Source organism: Danio rerio, chromosome 19 (genome assembly GCF_052040795.2).
Source record: "Danio rerio strain M-AB ecotype USA chromosome 19, GRCz13ab, whole genome shotgun sequence".
Lineage (NCBI taxonomy): Eukaryota > Metazoa > Chordata > Actinopteri > Cypriniformes > Danionidae > Danio > Danio rerio.
In genome coordinates this window covers 31,769,826-31,785,697 of record NC_141039.2, presented here as the reverse complement: position 1 = coordinate 31,785,697, position 15,872 = coordinate 31,769,826, and the positions used below count along the sequence as shown (strand labels likewise).

Below are 15,872 nucleotides of genomic sequence, written 5' to 3'. Positions count from 1 at the left end.
ATCGGATGTTCCAAAGTAAATAACACATATTTAGTCAATTATTACAGTAAATTATCACATTTTATCCTGTATTTTGTATCATGTTATTTCAATGGCATGTTTACACAGTACTATTTCAGTGGTGGAATTGCAGTGAAATGCTTTATATGTACATAAATACAGTCTCGTCGTTGAAGGATGTGGGCAAATATTTCTGCAGATGAAAGATTCATGCTTGTGATGGCTGAGCAGCAGCGGCCAGAATATCCGATTAATGACTAATTCAGAGAAATCCCGCTCAGATATCCAGCCCAGTAGCCCGAGGTCAAATCTTTACCCAAGACCAACTTCTCAACAACATCAAAAATCAGGTTAATCTGAACTGTGTTGAGATTTGTGCAATTAGCAATGGCACAAACAGCCAAGAGATTACCTAACGCCCCTGTTACGGAAAGATTTGCGACCTAAACCATAGGATTTTGCTGCATTTACCTGGCAAGAGAAAGCATCGAAAATCAATAACACCAAAGCCTTATGCTGTTCTGTTTTCCCCCAAATCCCATTTTAGAGGACAGCGTGTTGTTATGATTCATAGAAACTCAGCAATTTGGACAGAGTAAACAGAGTTAGCACTATACTGGAGGTAATAGTTAGTCGGCGGTATTGCACAACTGTGATCCACTGCTGTTGTGTATGCAGACGGGGATACGGGCAAGGACGTAATATCATTAGAAATTCATGAGGCTCTGACTCTGGCTTGTTATTTAGCATCTCTAGAGTCAATGTCACTGAGCCCTGTGAGAAAAAAAAATGACTCAATGGAATTATTTACCTGCATGTAATACTGGACAAATGATTCATTCACACCATATCTCTCGCAACTTACACACAATAACAACTTATACACACTCTACTAGTTAGAAATTAGTGGCGTAAAAGATTTTTATATTATCCAGTCAAACTTTACAATACGGCTTCAAATAGTTAATGTTAGTTAATATGAGTCACTCACATTGACTTCATTGTCAAAAAAGGCTGTACTTTCTTCGTCAGCTGAGGAATTTCAACCTCACAAAGAAGCTGCTGAAACAGTTCTACACCTCCATCACTGAATCAGTCCTCTGCACATCAATAACTGTCTGGTTTAGCTCAGCTACCAAATCCAACCTCCGAAGACTATGTTGAATAGTTCAGACTGCTGAGCGAATCACTGGTACAACCCTCCCTACTCTCCAAGAACTGTACTTATCCAGAGCAAGCAGAAGGGCTGCCAAAATCACTCTGGACCCCTCACACCCAGCACACTGCCTCTTCGAACTTTTACCTTCTGGTCGACGCTGCAGAGCACTGCGCACCAGAACAGCCCAACACACAAGCAGTTTCTTTTCTCAGTCAATCCATCTAATGAACACTTGATGATAGTAATTGTGGAACAAACATCACTACTTGCTATACACTTTTTGGTCACGCTTTACAATAAGGTTCATTAGTTAATGTTAATTAATGCATTTACTAACATGAACAAACAATGAACAAAACATTTACTACTGTATTTGTTCATGCTAGTAAACGTTAGTTAATGAAATTACAGTAGTTCATTGTTGATTCATGTTAACTCATGGTGCATTAACTAATGTTCACAAGCATGGACTTGGATGTTAATAATGCCTTAGTAAATGTTCAATTATGATTATTAATGCTGTACATGTGTTGTTTATGATTAGTTCATGTTAGTAAATGCATTAACTAATGAACCTTATTGTAAAGTGTTACCCACTTTGTTTTTTTATACACACATATACTTATTTAACAACACACTTTACATGCTAATTTGCACATAACAGCTGCAAATATAATGTTGTAAATATTATTATTGCTGTACATACACTTGTCAATTTGTATATTTGCATTTACTACTTACTACTATTTCCAAAATATATTTATTATCTGTTTTTTTGTCCTGTCTCTGTAAATCTTTTGTACTGTCACGAAAACAAATCCCTCGTACAGTATGTGTGAACATATCTGGCAATAAAGCTCTTTCCGATTCTGATTCTGATGAATATATTTACTAACACGAATTAAGTATCGACAATACTTGCTTAATACTTGCAAATGCTTATTAAAATCCAAATTTATGCTCATTAACATGAGTTAATGCACCATGAGTTAACATGAACTAACAATGAACAACTGTATTTTCATTAAATAAAGTTAACAAACGTGAATAAATACTATAATAAATGTACTGTTCATTGTTTGTTGCATCTACTGACATTAACTAATACAACCTTAATGTAAAGTGTTACTAATGATTCCAAAAGTCTCTTGTGGATCAGACTACACAATATTTTTGTTTGTAACAATACTCATTCTTGATGTGCTGTAGACCAGAAACATATCAGACTACATATTGCTTTTTGACCATCATCTATTGCCATCTTTGAGAAGGCACAACTACCGACTGATTGTTATAATAACAACAGCTACCAAAATGGTGTGATTTGTACTGGTTGCCTTGGCAAAAGTAAACCCAATAATGGATTAACCATTTGCATAAATTCACCTAGCTGACCAACACTGCTGTCTCTCTTTCACTGTGTCACGTTTGAAAGGTACATATATGTGGAAGCGCTTCCTCTATCAATGAGTGTAATTGATTTGACGGAGCTCATTATGGAGGACAGAATTTATTTTAGTCTATGTTAGACAGCAGTTGCACTGTTTATCAATTCCTGACACACTCTTTTAAATAAAATAATTAATGGTTGTGTATCAAGTACCAATTTGAGCTTCTGAGCACTGGGAAGTTGCAGGAACTCAGTTATAAGAACTAGTTATCAAGTCTGGTTTTTCACAGCTATTTTCTCCAGACCATTTTCTTGGTTGCATTCGCACTGTCTGTAGGAACAGTTGGAATTCACTCAATCAATTTACAGTTCCTATTGTGCTAGATTAGATCCTGCTCTAAAGGAGGAACTAATTTAGACATTGACATAGGAATTCATATACTGTTAACAATTTCCTGCAGCAGGTCGCCAGTAACTTACTGTAAATCAATTTCAGCAAAAAAATACTGTATTTACATTTACAGCACCATTTAAAAGATCCCCTAGTTTTTCGTGATCGTTCAGTCAAACGCAAAACTTGCAATTTTTGATCCTGCAAAATTCTTTATTTAAAATAATCCCCAAAAAATAATAATCTTATAAAAATCCAATCCTAAACCATACAATTAAATTAAATTTATTTCAGTTTGCAATTAATTGTTTTACAAAACTTATAGACGTTTTATCTAACGACATCTCACCTGCGCCCTCACTATAATTACATAATGGAAGTGAGAAAATTGTTTTGAAGCCTGTGCAGTAAGCAGACGCAGATGCAGCGCGAGGGATTTACATGTGAAGTCAACACAAAGATGCGATTAAACATCCTGTGGTGCAAATCGAGAGAAAACCATGGCGCGAATTGGGCAATTTGTGAATTTGACATAAGAAAGTGGAAGCAAATATCTAACAAATGAAGCAATGGGACAGACAGAAAAGCTAACAAAAAAAACTAAAACTATGGAGGTCAAAAGTTACAAGTGTCCAGCTTTCTTCAAAATATCTTATTTTGTGTTCAACAGAATAAAAAAAGACAACTCGGTTTGGAACAAGTATAGGATGAGTAAATTATGACAATTTTCATTTTTTGGGTGAACTATTCATTTAAAAATACAAATACAAATTTATTCATTTTAATCCCAATTCAATTATGCTTAGCTAATAATAGTGACCACAGCAGACCCAAAGATTGGCTGATTTTATTGAGCTGTATTTTAATGTATATGAGCCTAATTAAATATATATAATAATATGCAGATATTTCTACAATCTATCGATAAACACACATTGTGCTCACAGCTGTGGTTTGCTGACTAAATAAAAAACGGGTTGAAAACAGAAAAGCGGAAGTCTACCGTCGTTTTTATATCAGATTTAAAGGGGACTAAGGCGGTCATTTGGTGATGTACAGTTCATGAGGTAATCGCGAAAAATGTTTTAGGGGCCGAATGGATATATAGAAGTGCTAAAGAGACACCCATGCTGTTTTTTTATTTTTAATTTTATTTGAAAGTTTCAGCAAGACATCAGTCAGTTGATTTGTTGTGATCTTCGGAAAACTCTCACAAAATGTTCTCAAGGCTGCTGTGGTCGTCGGGGGGTGGGGAATGGTGCAAATTAAATAAATGCACCAATTGCAACAAATTAAGATGCGAGTTGAAAAAATACTTTTGGTAGCCAGTTAGAGGAGACGCGAGTACACATAAATTAGGGAAGTGTAATCACCAAAACAAGTGAGTATACCAAGGGTTTACATAATTATTGATCCTCAGAAGTGGTAATACCCAAACAGCATGTTGAAAAAAGTAGGCACACTGTGTATACGTGCGTATAGCAAGGACTACACCATACATATACAGAGCTTGATATTAACTTTTTTGATCACCAGCCACTGTGGCTAGTAGATTTCCAACATTACTAGCCACTCGTCTTTTTCACTAGCCACAATTTTGTTGGGAAAATACATTTTGTATGCATACATTTGACTTTTACATGCTAAAATTAGATTTTGCTATGTCCACATGGCTCCTCATTCATTTCACTCTTTGTGTGTGTTGTGTAAGAGCTTGCTTTGTGCATGAGCAAATGGGTTGGGTTTTCAGGGCTCAAAATTAAGGATTTACCTAATTTATCTGTCCTGGCTAAAGGTCCTATGTCATCAGTTAACTACACACAAATAGGGAGTTAATCTCATATTTTAGCAATGTTAAATAAGATAATTAAACAATATTATAAAAAATAGCTGAACGCAAAAGAAATCAGGAAAAAAAAACATAAGCTACCATTTGTAATCATGAAAAGATGATCACACGCACACTGTTAATGTTAGGCCTGTTAATAATCTGTTCAAAGAAGGGTTAAAGCGATAGCAGAGACTGCTGCTGAAAAGGATTTTTTTTTAATCTGGTGCTCTTGAAAGCAGCAGGACTGTGGGTGCATGATCATCGCTTTTTGTCTAGTTTTTTTCAAAGAGAATCGATAGCACCAGTTGTGCTTCATCTACTGTAGGCACGGTTGCTTTGCGCAAGAAAATGAGAGTGTGCATGCTTTTTAACAGTTGTGCGCGTCACAATATCTGTGCGCACAAGTGATCATCCTCTTAGGTATTTACCTGCTTTCTTTTGCTTGCGCGAACACAATTAGTTTTGTCAGTCGTGCTGCTTCTCGATTCACATTTGCATGAATAATTGGCCATCCTTATTGTCAAATCCTGCTTTTGAGTAAACTACAATTTAAAAATAATTTTCAACCAGAAAAAAGTGTCTTGTCACAGCTGAAATCTACCCGCATTTCGCAGATTGGCTGGTGTTAATGTCAAGCCCATATATATATATATATATATATATATATATATATATATATATATCATTCATTCATTTTCTTGTCGGCTTAGTCCCTTTATTAATCTGGGGTCGCCACAGCGGAATGAACCGCCAACTTATCCACCAAGTTTTTACACAGCGGATGCCCTTACAGCCGCAACCCATCTCTGGGAAACATCCACACACATATTCACACACACTCATAAACTACGGACAATTTAGCCTACCCAATATATATATATATATATATATATATATATATATATATATATATATTTATATATATATATATATATATATATATATATATATATATATATATATATATATATACAGTTGAAGTCAGAATTATTATTATGTTTATAATATATTTCTAATATATAATAATTTCTGTTCACTTCTGTACAGCTATACAGATTAAAGTGACATTTAAAGGCTTCACGAGGTTAATATGGTGAACTAGGCAGGTTAGGGTAAGTAGGCAAGTTATTGTATAACGATGGTTTGTTCTGAAGATTATTGAAAAAAAAATTTAGCTTAAAGGGGCTAATAATTTTGTCCCAAAAATGGGTTTTAAAAAATTAAAAACTGCTTTTATTCTAGCCGAAATAAAGAACTGTGAAAATTTCCGGTTAAAAATCAGATGTTTCCTGTTGCTCTGTTAAAAATCATTTGGGAAATATTTAAAAGAGAAAAAAAATTAAAAGGGGGCTAATAATTCTGACTACAACTGTATATATATATATATATATATATATATATATATATATATATATATATATATATATATATATATATATATATATATATATATATCAGTAAATCTAATAATATCTTTCCTGTAAAATATACAGTAATTTTCACAATGCAATTTCAAAATACAGTAACATACTGCATAACTCTCCTTCAGTAAAATACAGTTCATATTACAATTAAATACTGTGTAATTTACAAAAAAAAATGCTAACAGTACAGAACTGAAGTTGTTTCCAGTTCCTATGGTGCCAATATTCCAAAAAGTGTGTATTTTAATATTATAATACTAAAATAGTATAATAGTTTAAGAACTGTAAAAAAATTTGCTGATCACAAATCTCAACACCACTTTTCATTAAACAGATCATGTCAAAAATAAAATAGATTTTTTATTTTTATTTTGTGTCAGCATAGCCTATATAAATAAAAGTGAAGACAAAATTGCCATTACCAAAGTACTTTTCAGCCTTTGAACAACTTCCCCATAACTAGCGGTGGTTTTCTCTAATGCAATTGCCCGTACGGTTCACAAGAACAAACAATCACACTGCTTTTGAACTGCTTTAGTTGTACGCATTGATTTTTAAGAGTCTATCTCTGCATCAATAACCTCTAAACAATCCTGATTTCAGTTTTACTCTTAACCAACTTCTTCCTGAAAATGTTTTGAATCTCTCTCATGCACACACTGACACCTGAACCAACCAAAGTTCCATAAATTTAATGGTAGGAGGACATAGGGAGAGAAAAATAATGGCTGTGAAATGCCTCGTTGGTTTTGACGGCTTGTAAGATGAGGGACCTGTCAAGCTTTAATCGAGGCAAAAGTACAGCCCAGTCCACAGGCAGCTAAGAGGATATTGGCTAGATCCATTAGTCTTGAGAAACAAGATCTGACTTTCCTGAGAAGCAACCGAGGTGAGAATCTTACACTCCACAAAAAACAGTGATGCAAGTGTAGGTTATGCTTTATTTAAAGGTAACATTGTTACTACATTACAACTTATTTAACTATTGAGTAACATTAAGGTATTACAAGTACTTACTATTTGGGTGGGGATAGAATTTGGGATAGACTTATGGTTAGTTACATTACATGTAATTATGAATAAATCATTGTAATTACTATAGTGAAACATGAATGTGTAACTACGCCACCCTAAATTAAAGTGTTACCCATTCTACTTTACTGGGACAATTCAGAAATCAAAAACTACAAGTAATAAATTGGATTAGTTCACTAGGAAATGAAAATACTGTGGTCAATTACTCACCCTAATGTTGTGTTTGTTTTCAAGTCATGTACAAATCAAAGATGTCATTTTGACATGCCTAAATTGGGTGTATGGATGAGAGAAGTGTTAACAATCCTTATATTATCTTCTTCTGCTTCCTACAAAAGGAAGAAATCCATACAGTTTTTGAATGACATGAAGGAACGTAAATGCTGGGAGGATTTTCAAATAGAATGTACTGTAAAGTTTCTTTAGTTAGTCATAGTTAACGCATTATCTAAAATCGCTATTTGTTAATGTTAGTTAATAAAAATACAGCTGTTGTGCATTCATGCTAGCTACAGGAGTAGTGGAATTGGTTTGGTTAAGGGTTAGGGAGAAGTTTAAAGGTATGGGTGAGGGTGTGGGTTTGGTTAAGGTTAGATTCAGTGGTATGGGTAGACTTATTGGTCAATTAATTGTAGGGTTAGGTTTGGGATGGTTTAACTGGTTGGTTAATAAGGGTTGGTAATGGTGAATGATTGGTTTAATGGTATTGTTGGGTTATCACGTTGGTCCGATGCCAGTAGAGATGATGTGGCCATTGATGTAATCCAAGACCTGGGAAGAGATGATGCCAACCATCGAGGACCTCAAGGACAACACAGACGAAGAGATGATTCCAACCATAGAAAATTTCTAGAGGTCTCCATAATCCTGGAACAGCCTGTATCCTGAGCAGATGCTGTGGCGGTCATAGAGAAGTGGAGAGCATGAGACCTGAGTGACAGACAAGTCTTTGCATTGATCCCAGGCCAGCCTGAACACACACCAGTAATCTACTCACACCTGCAGCTTCTCCATAATCGGTGTCCAGCATTCTCCAGCCTCCTTAATCAAGACTGCAGCTCTGCACAAGAAATTTGGCAAGTGGAGCAATGGTCATGCCCAACTGAGCCTGGTTTCTCTCAAGGTTTTTTTCTTCATTTTCATCAATTTATGAAGTTTGTTCCTTGCCACTGTCGCCACTGGCTTGCTTGATTGGGTACTTGTAGAGCTGTGCACCAATGAATTTTCTCTTCAATGTTTGGACTTTTAGCAGTAATAATTAAACCACACTGAACTTAACTAAACTGAACTTTAACTCTAAAGCTGACACAATCTACATTGTAAAAGCGCTATAGAAATAAAGATGAATTGAATTGGAATAATGGTAGGGACATGTTTAGTGGTTTTGGTATATTTATTGGTTGATTACGTTTACTAAGTTTGGTCAGGTTTAGAAACAGAATTGGAGGTGTAATTGGGTTTAAGCATTGGTTATGTGTAGGCTTATAAGTTTCTTATAAAAATAAAAAAGTGTGTCCACAGTGTTTGTAAACAACCAGACTATAAAAATAAATAAAAAATCTTCCACTTTTTTATAAATCACATAAATCAGAAAAAGAATTGTCTGAAACATGTTGCTTCATACAGTATTTGCCCAAACTTGTGACATCACAAGCTCTACTCATGACCATGGACTATAGATTTACTAGCTATTAGCATAGATTAGAATGAATCAGTTCAAGTAATTCACTTATTTTGATCAAGCAACTAATGTTATCAGTCATTGGGTGATTTGTTATTTTTCTTTTGTAGTTTGATTAATATTAAAAGAATAGTTCACCAAAAAATAAAAATGTTGTCAACATTTCCTCACCCTTCTCTTGTTTCAAACTTGTTTTTCTTTTTCCCCCCTTTTTTTCTGTTGAACAAAATAAGATATTTGGAAGAAATGTGGGTGACATGGTGGCTCAAGTCCAGAGACATGCTCTACAGGTGAATGGAATAAAGTAAATTGGCCATAGCATATGTGTGTGCATGTGAGAGTGTATAGGTGTTTTCCAGTACTGAGTTGCAGCTGGAAGGGTATCCGCTGTGTTAAACATGCTGGATAAGTTGGCGGTTCATTCTACTGAGGTGACCTCTGATGAATAAAAGGACTAAGCCAAAGGAAAATGAATGGAAAAATGTTGAAAACGTAACCATTGATTTTCAAAGTATTTGATTTTTTTCCTACTATGGATGTCAGTGGTTACAAGTTTCCATGACACTTCAGATTACCAAAAAAGGACCTGAGGGTAATTAAAGGGTAAGTTTTTTTTTTTTTTTTTTTTTTTTTAAGAGACCTATCTTTTTAAAGTGTATGTGTAGGCCAGCTGAGAAATTACAGATGTATTTAAATAAATTAATCACTGTAATTAATTAATACACGTAATTCAATATTTTTAAGCATACTTATATTGCATATATGTAATGTATCAAATGTTTAATACAAACATTAGTATATACTCTACCAGTTAAAGACACTTAAAGTGAGTCAAAAAATAAATAAAGTATTTTTTTCCTCTTGTTGGTTCATTTAATTGCAGTTTGTAACTAATGTTAACTAACATTATTCTTTCAAGTACATTCAAGTATTTTTTCAAGTACAAAAGTCATTGTATTTCCTCCATTAGGGTCTCAGCGATAAATACAGATATGCAGACAGTGGATTTAAACATGTGGAAAGAAGTCTGTCTGTGTATGTCGGCAAGCAAAAGCAAATCCACTGTGGAGAGTAATGTGTCTAATCTAGCATGAATGGCTACATCTGACACACAAGCCGCATGACTGACAATGTCTGATCTCTGACTCCCTCTTTCTCTCTTCTGCCTTCCCTTCCTGCTTTTCATCTTTGAATAGCCTGTTTGCATACATGTATTTGTGGCCATGAAAGCACAGTCATCCACACCATTACTGTATGACCTAGAGTCATCATTCACAACAGAGAAACCCTCTCTCTCTCTCTCTCTCTCTCTCTCTCTCTCTCGCTTTCTCTTTCACACAGACACAGACACACACTATAAATCTGAAAAAAGTATAAATTAGCAGTGAAATATAATGATCTAAATTAATACATGCAATTTTTTGTTGTGTATATGCACTACCAATCTAACTTGTAATATTTCAGATTTTGTGAAATATTATTTTAAATGTCTCAGAATCAATCATTTTTGTTGATCAAATATATACTACCTGACAAATGTCTTGTCGCCTATCTAAGTTTTAGGAACAACAAATAATAACCTGACTTCTAGTTGATCATTTGGTATCAGAAGTGGCTTATATGAAAGGCGAAGGCATCTAGATTAAGCTTACTCTGCAAAATATAGTATGACCATGCCTTGATTTTTAATTATTTAATTAAAACAGTAAGGTCTGACTTTTTAGACAAAAGTCTTGTCACTTAACAGAACTAATGTACAGTATAGAATATAAAGTCATGGTACCCTGGAAAACGAATCAATATTGTGTATGACTCCCATGAGCTTGGAGGACTGCATCCATACATCTCTGCAATGACTCAAATAACTTAATAAATTCATCTGGAATGGCAAAGAAAGTGTTCTTGCAGGACTCCCAAAGTTCATCAAGATTCTTTTGATTCATCTTCAATGCCACCTCTTTCATTTAACCCCAGACATGCTCAATAATGTTCATTTCTGGTAACTGGGCTGGCCAATCCTGGAGCACCTTGGGCTTCCTTGCTTTCAGGAACTTTGATGTGAAAGCTGAAGTATGCGCTATCCTGCTGAAGAATTTACCCTCTCCTGTGGTTTGTAATGTAATGGGCAGCACAAATTTCTTGATGCCTCAGGCCCCGTTTACACTAATGCGTTTTAGTTTGAAAACGCATAAGTTTTGCTACGGTTACGCCATCCGTCCACACTACGCCGGAGTTCTCGAGCGCCGAAAACGGAGCGTTTTGAAAACGCTGGAGAGGCCGTTTTCATTCTGAAACGCTGCTGCTCCGTCTCAGTGTGGATGATGGAAAACGGAGACATCTGAAAACGGAGGCGGGGCTGCAGACATTCGCCTCTCTGATTGGGGCTTTTCCTCAATATTAAGTAGCCTAACACACACAGTTCAGTCCTGTATCTTCTCCGTGTAAGTTCAGTATCAAGGCTGCAGTCTCTTCTTTTCAGTTTGATATGGAAAACAGACTATACCGAGGACACGGGTAAATCTTCAAAGGGAACAGTCAATGTACTTTATAACTTCATTCACATCACCCTGGCTACGTTGTTTCACTTTCTCAACAATAAAATGTACACATGATATAACTGCCTATTTTCATTTTAATATTAGCAACTTAACAGACAGCAGAAATGTTGAGGCGCCGTGCTGCATATATGAGCGTCATCTTCACTGTGTGGATATTTATAACAAAACGGAGCCGATAACAACTGTCTCCTTTCAATTTCAGTGAAAATACGAAACATACCCTCTCTTTTGCTGAATATCAGTTTTAATAATTGATAATGGCCATTATAAAAGTATAACATACAATAAGTTTATACACTATAGGAAATAAAGGCAAGCGATCAGTCAATATACAGAATGTACGTGCTTACATTAATCATTAACTTATCTTTGCGCTCAGCCAAAACACGTTACCTGAGAACAAGTAATAGATTCCAATGACCAAAGTCAGGGAACATGTTGTTAAAGACAACAAGATGAATGAAATATCCTGTTTAATAAATATAGTGAGATTAGATCCAGCGGGAGATGCTTGATGAGAAGTCTGACTAGCAGAGCTCTCATCTGGGTAGATGGGCTGCAGCGCTTGCCAAAGAGTGTCTGTGTGGTCACGTGATGTGCGTTTTCAGCGTTTTGGTGTGGACGGAGAGCAGTTCAGAAACGCTGGGTAAAACGCGAGTGTGGACGCGGATCGTTTTCATTCTAAAACGCCGTTTTAAAAATAAAACGCACTAGTGTAAACGGGGCCTCAGGCTGTTGATGTTGCCATCCACTCTGCAGATCTCTCTTAATCCCAAACCACGATTTTTCCTTCACCAAACTTGACAGATTTCTGTAAGAAATGTGGGTCAATGTGGGTTCTAATAGGACTTCAGCAGTATTTGTGATGATTGGGATGCCGTTCAACAGATGATTCATCGTAAAAATCTATCTTCTGCTAATTTTCCAAATGATTAACTAGTAGTCAAGTTATTATTTGTTGCCCTTACACCTGTGACCGATGACAACACTTTTGTCAGGTAGTGTAGTAAAACAGCAATATGCAAAATATTATTACAGTTTCAAACAACTGTGTTTATTTTTACATTTTATAATAATACAATGATTTTAATACGCTGATAATCTGCTGAGTTATAATTGCTTATTAATAAAAAAATATTTTTTACTCTAAACGGATAGTTTTGTTTAACAAAATATGTGCTTTACATTTAACAACTTAATACGATTCATATCCTGTTGCTTCAACCAAATACAGTTATTTAAAATGACCAAAGCAGAGCTGAATGAATAAAAAGCTATTTTATATGAATAAAAATAACACAAACCTTTCAAAATAATCTCAAACAGGTAAAAGCATAGTGTCGTTCACACCAAAGGGCTTACGCTAAAAAGCTTCAACAAGAGACCGCCGAGCTTATAAAGGACTATTAATTCTGCCGTAGTTAATCTGTCTCAATCTGCTCATCCTGCCACAGTTAAAAGGTAAAGTCTATAATCAGGCGATGGACAGCCTGCATGAATAAACTCTGGAAGATTAACTGGCCACTGGACATCAGTAAAGAGAGGGAGCTAATTGCTAATGCTTTAAAGCTTTACCACATGGCCAAATACACAGCCTCGGAGTGCAATATAAGATAAGAGCTTTCCTCTAAGAATTTATGGAAATAAATACCCTTCATTAACCACTAAATGGATCCACTGCAATAAATAATATTAACCCTTAACCATAAAACATAAGGTCACTGTGACTTTGATGAATAAGCATGTTGGCTTACAGGCAAGTTTGTTGTCGTGTGTGAGGGTGTTTGACCCCTACTTTCAGGAAAAGAGCCAGCTCCTCTCATTCTGTCGCTCTCATCCATCAATCCAACACCTCAAGCTGCCATTGCGTGTGTTATATAGGCTTAAACTGGGATGAAGGCCTCAGGAGGGGTGACTCTGTTCATCCACAGTTGACTGGAGCTTCCACTTGGACACTACATGGATGACTGATGTCATGTACAGACGATTTCTAATCAGGCTTGAACTGCTTTCAGAAAACAAATGAATAGACTCTTGGCTATTTATCATTATATTAAAGTCATGCGTGTTTGGATTTTTTCATGTTGTGTATAATGTATTAATGTGATTGTAAAAGGTCTGTAAAAATCAAAGTGGATGAAAAATGCCTCCCAGAAGAAAGAAACGATTTTGAACGGTCTAAAACGAGTTATCAGTAATTCTAGTCAATGTTCACGCTAAAACCTATGAACTGAAGATTTGTTGTAAATTTGCATAATGCAAGCTTATGGTCTTTACCCAGCAGACACACAACATCATAAGACGTTAATATTAGGTTAGATTTAGGTCACCAGTGTATAAGCACAATGTTATTTTGATGTCCAATAACGACGTGAAAGGCCGTTGATATTTGATTGATTTTAGGTTGTGTTGAAAAGTAACCAAAATTCAACGTCGAGCCAACATCTTAAACCAACCTCATATTGATGTCAAATACTGACATTTATTAATCAGGTATGGCAACCAAAATCCAACGTCTGATGTCATAGTGATAATGTCCACACAACGTCAAGGTGTAAAATCAATAGACGTTGATATTTTGTTGTTTTTACTTTTTGTTAAAAAGTAACCAAAATGCAACATCTGTCCAACGTTGGACATTGTTGTCACCCTGACGTTGGGTGCTGACATCAACCTGATGTCAGAATGTCCCAACATCAATCTGACATCATGTTGACGTCCTGTGTCTGCTGGGTATTGGCTGCCCATAAACAACATCTATATCACTTCTCAATTATTACCAAAGTTATAGCTTATGTTTGGAAGAGTATAGTTTATGCTATTTTCAAAGAGGCCTCTGAAGATTGTGCAGCACTATTGATGGGGTCCAAGAACAATAAAGAGATTATGCCAACTATCGCAGACTTAAAGGAAAACATACTGTAGGGTTCTATTTTAACAAGGTGGAGAGTCTAAAGCTATTCCTAAGCCCCATATGGTGATGCGAACATCTCCAAAACCCAACAGGTGGACAAATCTAAACTTGTTTTTGTCAAACAAATATACATATGCATATAATAAATAAAACTGCTAATAATAATAACATTATACAAAAGCAAATTGTCATGAATAAACTGAAAAAGCCCCCCAAGGTGAAGGCGGCAGTGGTTTTTATATTTATGTGGAAAATAATAATTGTTATAATATTTTAATCGTTTAATTCTTTTTATTTGTAGAGGTACTTGCGTATTAGTGTACATCAAGTGTGTATTAAGCAATGTGTACGCATGTAAGGCGCTCTGCGCTGGACTTTAGACCTGCTTTTAGTTGGTCAATTGCGCTGTCTGAGTTTATCAAAATAGCAATGCACCAATAGTTCACCCTAACACACCTCCTTCTCGTTTCCCCCACAGTCCAAAGACATGCGGTACGGTGAATTGGCTAAATGGTCTGTGGTGTATGAGTGTGAATGAGTGTGGTAAAACAAGTGCTGGATAAGTTGGCGGTTCATTCCGCTGTGGCGACCCCGGATTAATAAAGGGACTAAGCCGAAAAGAAAATGAATGAATGAATGCAATAATGTGCATCTTTTGTAAAGCTGATTTGAAACAATAATTATTATAAAGAGTGCTATACAAGTAAACTTGAATTGAATTGAATGGATTTAAATGCAATGACTCCACACAGCTCAAACTAATAGGATAAAACCATAACAGATTGTAACAGATGCTGAGTAACGTCTGAATTATACTTCTGCATTGTGTGATCACCATACCCTTGCACATAACCAATGCCATTATGAGTATTTATACTTTAGCTTTCTGTCTGTGCTGCTCTGGCAATAACACTTGCAAAATGCCAGTGGGGTTTCTATTCACTGACTAGTTTCTTTGCCTGTGTTTTTGGTTTATAACAGACATGTGTGCGATGCTATTGTAGTAGCAGCTCTAACTTACACTTATTCAGGTTAGAAACAAGTGGAAACAAATGTCCAGCAACTTTAACCACAAAATAACCACAAAAAAGTATCCATCTGAAGATCCTCTATGGTACTCGAGACTTGTTAAACACATGCGTCACCAGCTTCGCTCCACTCCCATGGCTCTTGGCACCACCCACACTCATCGCAGCTACCAAACCAACCAATCAGAGATCTTGCGCTCTGAATCATCACAGTGTGCAGCTCCTCACATTTTCTGAGAGGTGCATGTCAGGGTCCACGCTACGGTACAGTGTAGGGTATTTGGCAAAACCACCACTGGACCAACTGATGGTATTTAAATGTGGTAATGAGTGACTGGTTGCCTAAATTGTTTTTTTAAACTGCATAAGCTTATTTTACATTGGATCAATAGATCAGTAAAACACATGCACTACCTCATCCATAGACCCTCAGAAAGTGTCAAAAAATGGGTAAAAGAGAC

The 15,872-nt window shown here is 35.8% G+C and overlaps 1 long non-coding RNA gene across 14 annotated transcripts in view; it reads right to left on the bottom strand.

The window, feature by feature from the left end:
- Window positions 1-15,872, bottom strand: part of LOC147832587 (uncharacterized) — a 348,986-nt gene that overhangs the window by 175,492 nt on the left and 157,622 nt on the right. The gene's annotated exons all lie outside the window — the stretch shown is intronic.